Raw genomic sequence first — 8860 nt, forward strand, 5'->3', positions numbered from 1 at the left:
GTGGGATCTTCCCGGACCGGGGCACGAACCCGCGTCCCCTGCATCGGCAGGCGGACTCTCAACCACTGCGCCACCAGGGAAGCCCCAAAATTTTTTTAAATAAAAATAAATACCACTTCCTTCTGGAAACCTTCCCGCCTCCACCCCCTTTCCCTTGTTAATGAAAATGTTGCCTGCCATATCAGTAAACAAAGGATGTTGCAGCCATCAAGCCATCACATTACATCTGCCCTATGATGAGCCCTGAGGGAACTCAGGATAGAAACAGGATGCACACCATCAAGCCAGCAGCCACTGCAGCCACCCCCCAGCAGTATACCCTGAAGAAGCTTAGGATGAGAAAGCATAGGATACTGGCCCCAAATAGAGGTGCATATCAAAGGAATCTCAACTTTCACTGTCCCTGTCTATACAATGAAGGCCTTTACTTCCTTAAAACTATTTTTGGGAGTCAACTTTCTGGATGTTGTGAACGCTGCATCCTTTGCACTCTCTTGTGGGGACACATCTTGAATTTTTTGGTTTGAGTTGCTATTAACATACTACTCATCAATGGCCAGATGATGGATCCTTTAAACTGGAGAAACTTCTAAATTGGTAAGTTTTTAGAGAGCTCTCATTATAAACAGCTGTTTTACTGGTACCTATAAAAAGACCAAATTAGAAGGTGGATTAAAAAAAAAAAGGCTAACCTTAAGAACTCCCTTAATTTAAAACAAACAAGCAAAAATAACTGATTTCAGAAGCCTTAATTTTCTCAGCTTCCCCTCAATGGGTCTTATGGATGCTAATAAAAACTTTGATTAATTAATGTTAATTAGGTTGATTAACAAGGGAATAGGAAGCAGCTGAGGGGAAAGTCAAGTGACTTCTTCCTAACAAGGTACAAATTTTAATAGGACTCATCCCAACAGGATGGACATCTTCTTTTTAAATTTAATTTTATTTATTTTTTATACAGCAGGCTCTTATTAGTTATCTATTTTATACATATCAGTGTATATATGTCAATCCCAAACTCCCAATTCATCCCACCCCCGCAATGCCCCCACCCCACTCCATCCCTCTTATCATAGTGTTTCACATGAACCAGTTGCTGCATATATTTAACTTTTACCACAGGTTCATCTAAAAAGACAAATCTATGTGCACATCTCACAAATACTTCTAATCTATATTCTGTTTCAACAAGTCTGCAATGTGAATTTCTGAATTACTAAATAAAGATCACTACCAACTTGATTTTTTTTGCTTGTTTTTTTAAAATTAATTTTTTTGAATTTTATTTCATTTTTTTTATACAGCAGGTTCTCATTAGTTATCTATTTTATACATATTAGTGTATATATGTCAATCCCAATCTCCTAATTCATCCGACCACTACCACACCAGCCCCGCTTTCCCACCTTGGTGTCCATACGTTTGTTCTCTACATCTGTGTCTCAATTTCTGCCCTGCAAACCAGTTCATCTGTACCATTTTTCTAGGTTCCACATATATGCGTTAATATACGATATTTGTTTTTCTCTTTGACTTATTTCACTCTGTATGACAGTCTCTAGGTCCATCCACGTCTCTACAAATGACCCAGTTTCGTTCCTCTTTATGGCTGAGTAATATTCCATTGTATATATGTACATGTATATATATATGTATATATGTTCTTTATCCATTTGCCTGTCGATGGGCATTTAGGTTGCTTCCATGACCTGGCTATTGTAAATAGTGCTGCAATGAACATTGGGGCGCATGTGTCTTTTTGAATTATGGTTTTCTCTGGGTATTTGCCCAGTAGTGGGATTGCTGGGTCATATGGTAGTTCTATTTTTAGTTTTTTAAGGAACCTCCATACTGTTCTCCATAGTGGCTGTATCAATTTACATGCCCACCAACAGTGCAAGAGGGTTCCCTTTTCTCCACACCCTCTCCAGCATCTGTTGGATGTCCAGGATGGACATCTTTAGATGGTTATTAAGAAATGGAATAAATAAAAATGACATTAATGGGATTAAAACAAAGGTTTTGGGGCTTCCCTGGTGGCGCAGTGGTTGCGCGTCCGCCTGCCGATGCAGGGGAACCGGGTTCGCGCCCCGGTCTGGGAGGATCCCACATGCCGCGGAGCGGCTGGGCCCGTGAGCCATGGCCGCTGGGCCTGCGCGTCCGGAGCCTGTGCTCCGCAACGGGAGAGGCCACAACAGAGGGAGGCCCGCATACCACAAAAAAAACAAAACAAAACAAAAAAAACACAACAAAGGTTTTAATACAACACCACCTGTAACAGGGAAGAGCCAATTTTGACCCTTGGGATCTGTTTCTTTGACTTTAATCTTCGCTTTTCGTTGCTTTTGTTATTATAATCATACATAGTGGCTTGCCTCAGGGAACCCTGCCCCTCTACCTGAATGTTAAACTAAAGTGCCTTTGTTCAGCTCACAGGGAGGCAATCTGACCCTGCCCACCTGTGAATGGCTGCAGAAAAGAAGGAATTAACACATTCCCTCCCCAGGGCTGGCCAAGCCAGGCAAAACTAATGGCCTTTTTACTTTACTTCCTCATCTCCTCCCCCTCTCTGTTCTATAAAAGAAACTGGCATCCAGACCCCGATAAGATGGTTATTTTGAGACATTAGCCTGCCATCTTCTTGGTCTGCTGGCTTTCCGAAGAATAAAGTCGTATTCCTTGCCTCAACGCCTCCTCTCCGATTTATTGGCCTGTGTGGTGAGCAGAGTGAGCTTGGACTCGGTAACACACCTAGGATTGAATGGGCCAAAGGGATCCCCTGGTGGTTCCCTCAACATTAAAGGGCCTCAAACAAGTCTGCGCTATTTCCCCCAATTAAAAAACCTTTTTTAAAGCCTGCAGGAAAATTACAGAGATACCTGACCAGTTATTGCTTGGGGACAGTTAGGATAATAAATCAAGTTAAAGACTGACAAAAGGGCCTGAGTCCCTTGGCTCAGTCCCTCAATGGGGATCTCAAAGCCTTTTATACAAAAAATGGGTAAAATGGCTGGGGATAAAAAGTAAGTTTCTGAGACTTCTTGTTTCAGAAGATTTGTTGATGCGATCCTAATCAAGGCTAAAATTAAAGGTATAAGAGTTGATAGAATTGAGATGACAGTTTATAAAAATTGGTATATTTGAATGGACTTTATACAAGATAGTTAGATCTCTTTTGCCTAATTAGATTGTGGGATTGAAACTGTGCACCTCAGATTGGGACTTGAACCCATGTTGGGACTCGAACCCAGCCAAAACCCTGATTGGGACTTGAACCCACGGTCTTTTAATTAGAATCACTCACCTGGTGTCTGGACTTACTGAAGCTCAGGTTCTTTGCATCTCAGCACAGAAGGAATTCAGCAAGAGGCAAAGTGATAGGCAAGAAGCAGATTTATTAATATAGGACAGTTGTAAGAGATGCAAGCAGGCAGGTGAGGGAGCTCTGCCCTGAGAATTAAGTGGGCTACAATTTTATAGTCAAAGGAAAGGGCGAGGGGAAAAGATCACCTTCTTTGAGTAGACATGAGGCTTACATCACTAGTTCCTCCTCCATATCAGGCTGGAGAGTGTCTGACCCTATGAGATCAAACTAGGATTATCAGTAGAAAGGTGGTGACATTTTTCTTCCACCTAATGGCCTGGGGCATATCTCGTGCTTTTATTTATGGCTTTATAGTTAAGCTAGGCTGCTTTTTTCCACAACGTTCCAATAGCTTTCTTGAGTGATCATTAACTTACAGTGGTCTCCCAAAGTTTTCCTAGGTTTCCCTCTCTATGTATAGTCCCCTATTGGGACTTCTACAACTACCTGTATAACTATCCTATTCTACCCCTATCAGGAAAGGCATTATGTCTCACTAGGGAATGCTTCCCTTGCCTGGTATTATAAGACAGGGCACATAAATCTGCTGCTCAGGCAATATTAATTAAACATACTAAAGGAAACCAATAGGGTTACCTGAGCCCACACAGTATAAAATAAAAAATGGGGGCTAATATTCAGGGGCTAATAAAAGCAATAATGGAGGGTATTATTTTTTTTTCTTTTTTTACCCCTAGGGTAAATGGCTAGGCCCACTCAGAAAGAGGGCCTCTGTTGTATGCCTTGCACAAACTTTTGAAAGCATGATAAATTGAACCCTAAAGTTCTAAAACATAGAACTCTTGATATCCAGTTTAGCTGGAAATCTCTCTCTCTCTCCTTTTTTCTGATATAAAAAAAAGAAAATTAAAGAAAATGTAGTTGGGACTTCCCTGTTGGTGCAGTGGTTAAGAATCCACCTGCTGATGCAGGGGACACAGGTTCGATTCCTGGTCCAGGAAGATCCCACATGCCACGAAGCAACAAAGCCCATGAGCCACAACTACTGAGCCTGCGCTCTAGAGCCCATGTGCCACAACTACTGAAGCCTGTGAGCCTAGAGTCTGTGCTCCGCAACAAGAGAAGCCACCACAATGAGAAGCCCATGCACCACAACGAAGAGTAGCTCCTGCTTGCCACAACTAGAGAAAGCCTGCGCGCAGCAACAAAGACCCAACACAGCCAAAAAAAAAAAAAAAAAAAAAAAAAGAATGATGCTATCCCATCTGATTCTTACTATAATAAAAAAAAGTTGAGAGCTGGAATAAGAAATGTTTTCTTTAGGGAGTTCCCTGGTTGCCTAGTGGTTGGGATTTGGTGCTTTCAGTGCAGAGGTCCGGGTTCGATCCCTGGTCGGGGAACCACCCTGCATACCACGTAGGACGGCCAAAATACAAAAACAAATAAATTAATACAAATGAAAAGAAAACAAGAAAAAAATAGAAATTAAGAAAAAAACGGTTTAAATAAACTTAAAAAAAAAGTTTCCTTTAGTATGGCAGGTCACCATATGCATAGTGGGGAGAAGCTCTTTTTGCCTTTCAGCTGGGGAACAGCTCCTAGAGAATGCAAAAAGAGTTGCTTTTCCGCACCAAGTTAGTTTATTCCTATTTTTCAAAAGGTTTAAGGTTAGAAAATCCTTGAGTAGTATTTAATACGTTTATAGGTTAGAGGAGAAAAATATGCATCTCAAAAAAAATAATAAACCCAGTGAAGACGTACATATTATCCAATATCCATTTCAAAGAGTAGTTTGAAAGATAAAATATTGGACTTCTCAACTGCAATCAGTTGGACTTACTGCCTCCATTCCCTTATTTATTTATTCACGAATTTTTCTTCCAGTTTTGTTGAGATATCATTGACATACAGCACTGAAAAAGTTTAAGATGTACAGCATAATGATTTGACTTACATACATCATGAAGTGATTATCACAGTAAGTTTAGTGAACGTCTATCGTCTCATATAGATACAAAATTAAATAGAAAAAAATGCTTTCTTGTGATGAGAACTTTTAGGATTTACTCTCTTAAAAACTAACATGGGGCTTCCCTGGTGGTGCAGTGGTTCAGAGTCCACCTGCCAATGCAGGGGACAAGGGTTCGTGCCCCGGTCTGGGAAGATCCCACATGCCGCGGAGCGGCTAGGCCCGTGAGCCATGGCCGCTGAGCCTGCGCTCGGCAACGGGAGAGGCCACACCAGTGAGAGGCCTGCATACCGTGGGAAAAAAAAAAAAAAAAAAAAAACTAACATGGAGGGGAGGAGTCAAGATGGCGGACTAGGAGGACGTGGAATTTGGGTCTCCGCACAACTAGGGCACCTACCAGGCACCGGAGGGGGACCACGGACACCTAAGGGGACGGGAGGAACCCCCAGCGACCGGGTAGGATGTGGGGCTTGGGCAGGGAGTGAAGGTGGAGGAGAAGTGGAGGCAGGACGGGACTGGCATCCCTGAGGGGCGGCTGGGGGAGGGGAAGGGATCCCACGCCGGAAGGGGGAGATTGGGGAACCATTGGGAGGGCAGAGGATCAAAAGGGAGCATGGCCAGGTTTCCCCTGCCCACTGGGGCCCCCAGGAACCTGCTGAGATCCTGGGCCTGGTCCTCTGCCGACCTAGGCCCCCTCCAGCCATGTGGGTCCTGAGGGAGTGGGAGGGAGGGAGGGGGGAGCAAAAGTAAAGGCCGGACCTCAAGGCCAGCACCCCTGAGGGGTGGCTGGGGGAGGGGTGGTGTTCTGACACCCAGCAGGATCCACCCATGGTTAGGGGTCCAAAGGGGATAGGGGAGACCCTGGGGGAGACCACGGTGGGGGGGCACGGAGGAATGGAAGGGAATGCAGCCAATGCTTTCCCTGTCCACTTAGGCACGAGGGAGTCTGTTGGGCTCCCAGGCCCTGTCATTGGAGCCTCCCTCCTGCCGCCCAGAGCCTGAGCCCCACCCCTACACCCGCACCCAGGGCCCTACCTCTACACTGGGAGACCCCCTCTGAGACCCCCCTCCAACCGCACTGGGCCTAAAACACACCCACACACCCTCACCCAGGGTCCTACCTCCCAACTCCGGAACTCCACGCTCCAGAGGCCCTTCTTTGGACGTGCTGCCTCTCCCCTTCAGCCCAGGTGCTAAGCAGAGGCACTGCCTGGGCACTGCTTTGGCCCCGCCCCCAAGGCCTTTTCCTGCTGCGTGGGTCCTGAACCTAGGCCTCGCCCCACACTCAAACATCACCACCCTCCACTCGCCTAGGTCCTGCCCAACCCTAAACCCTGCCCCTGCCTAAGTTCCACCCCCACCCCTAAACTCCACCCCCATAGCCAAGGGTTTTTCTTTTTTTCTTTTTTCCTCTTTTAGATTGGGGTTCTGTTTTACCTTGTAGATTCATTGTTGTTGATTCATTTATATTTTTATTTTTCCTAATCTTTTATTTTTCTAATTTTATTTTACTCTTTACACTTTGTTATTGTTCTCTCTTTTTGGCTTGTCCCCCCTGTCCCCCCTCCCCCCTTTTTTTCTTTTATCTGTTGTGGTTTTATTTTGCCTTGTTGTAGTTGTTTCAATTATATTTTTATTTTTCCTAATATATTTTTGATCTTTCCAATTTTATTTTGTGTTTTAATTATTTGATATTGTACTGCTCCTTTTTTTCTTTTTTTCTGCCGCTCCACGCAGGTTGCAGGATCTTGTTTCCCAGGCTGGAGGTCGGACCTGAGCTCCTGTAGTGGGAGCTCCGAGTCCAAACCACTGGACTAACAGAACCTCAGACCCCAGGGAATATTAATCAGAGTGAGGCCTCCCAGAGGTCCTCATCTCAGCACCAAGACCCGGCTCTATCCAAGTCCAGTGCTGGAGGCCTCAGGCCAAACAACCAGTAAGACAGGAATACAGCCCCAGCCATCAAAAAAAAAAAAAAAAAAAAAGACTAAAAACCTACAAGACCAAATAAATGAAGACAAAATAGGCAAACTACCTGAAAAAGGATTCAGAGTAATGATAGCAAAGATGATCCAAAATTTTGGAAACACAATGGAGAAAATACAAGAAACATTTAACAAGGGTCTAGAAGAAATAAAGAGCATACAAACAGTGATGAACAACACCATAACTGAAATTAAAAATACTCAAGAAGAAATCAATAGCAGAATAACTGAGGCAGAAGAACGGATAAGTGAGCTGGAATATAAAATGATGGAAATAAGTGCCAGTGAGCAGAATAAAGAAAAAAGAATGAAAAGAAGTGAGGACAGTCTCAGAGAACTCTGGGACAACATTAAATGCACCAATATTTAAATTATAGGGGTCCCAGAAGAAGAAGAGAAAAAGAAAGGGTCTGAGAAAATATTTGAAGAGATTATAGCGCAAAACTTCCCTAACATGGGAAAGGAAATAGTCAATCAAGTCCAGGAAGTGAAGAGAGACCCATACAGGATAAACCCATGGAGAAACACACTGAGACACATATTAATCAAACTATCAAAAATTAAATACAAAGAAAAAATATTAAAAGCAGCAAGGGAAAAGCAACAAATAACATACAAGGGAATCCCCATAAGGTTAACAGCTGATCTTTCAGCAGAAACAAAAGTGAGGGGATGGAAAAAGATATTCCATGCAAATGGAAATCAAAAGAAAGCTGGAGTAGCAATTCCCATATGAGACAAAATAACTTTAAAATAAAGACTATTACAAGAGACAAAGAAGGACACTACATAATGATCAAGGGATCAATCCAAGAAGAAGATATAACAACTGTAAATATTTATGCACCCAACATAGGAGCACCTCAATACATAAGGCAAATGCTAACAGCCATAAAAGGGGAAATCACAGTAGCACAATCATAGTATGGGACATTAACACCCCACTTTCACCAATGGACAGATCATCCAAAATGAAAATAAATAAGGAAACACAAGTTTTAAATGATACATTAAATAAGATGGACTTAATTGATATTTATAGGACATTCCATTCAAAACCAACAGAATACACTTTCTTCTCTAGTGCTCATGGAACATTCTCCAGGCTAGACCAAATCATGGGTCACAAATCAAGCCTTGGTAAATTTGAGAAAATTGAAATCGTATCAAGAATCTTTTCCGACCACAACACTATGAGACTAGATATCAATTATAGGAAAAACTGTAAAAATACAAACACATGGAGGCTAAACAATACACTAATAAATAACCAAGAGATCACTGAAGAAATCAAAGAGGAAATCCAAAAATACCTAGAAACAAATGACAATGAAAGCGCAATTGGAGAAAGAAGAACAAAAAAACCCCAAAGTTAGCAGAAGGAAAGAAATCATAAAGATCAGATCAGAAATAAATGAAAAAGAAATGAAGGAAACAATATCAAAGATCAATAAAACTAAAACCTGGCTCTTTGAGAAGATAAACAAAATTGATAGCCCATTAGCCAGATTCATCAAGAAAAAAAGGGAGAAGACTCAAGTCAACAGAATTAGAAATGAAAAAGGAGAAGTAACAACTGAC

The sequence above is a fragment of the Physeter macrocephalus genome, chromosome 4 (genome assembly GCF_002837175.3).
Source record: "Physeter macrocephalus isolate SW-GA chromosome 4, ASM283717v5, whole genome shotgun sequence".
NCBI classification, from domain to species: domain Eukaryota; kingdom Metazoa; phylum Chordata; class Mammalia; order Artiodactyla; family Physeteridae; genus Physeter; species Physeter macrocephalus.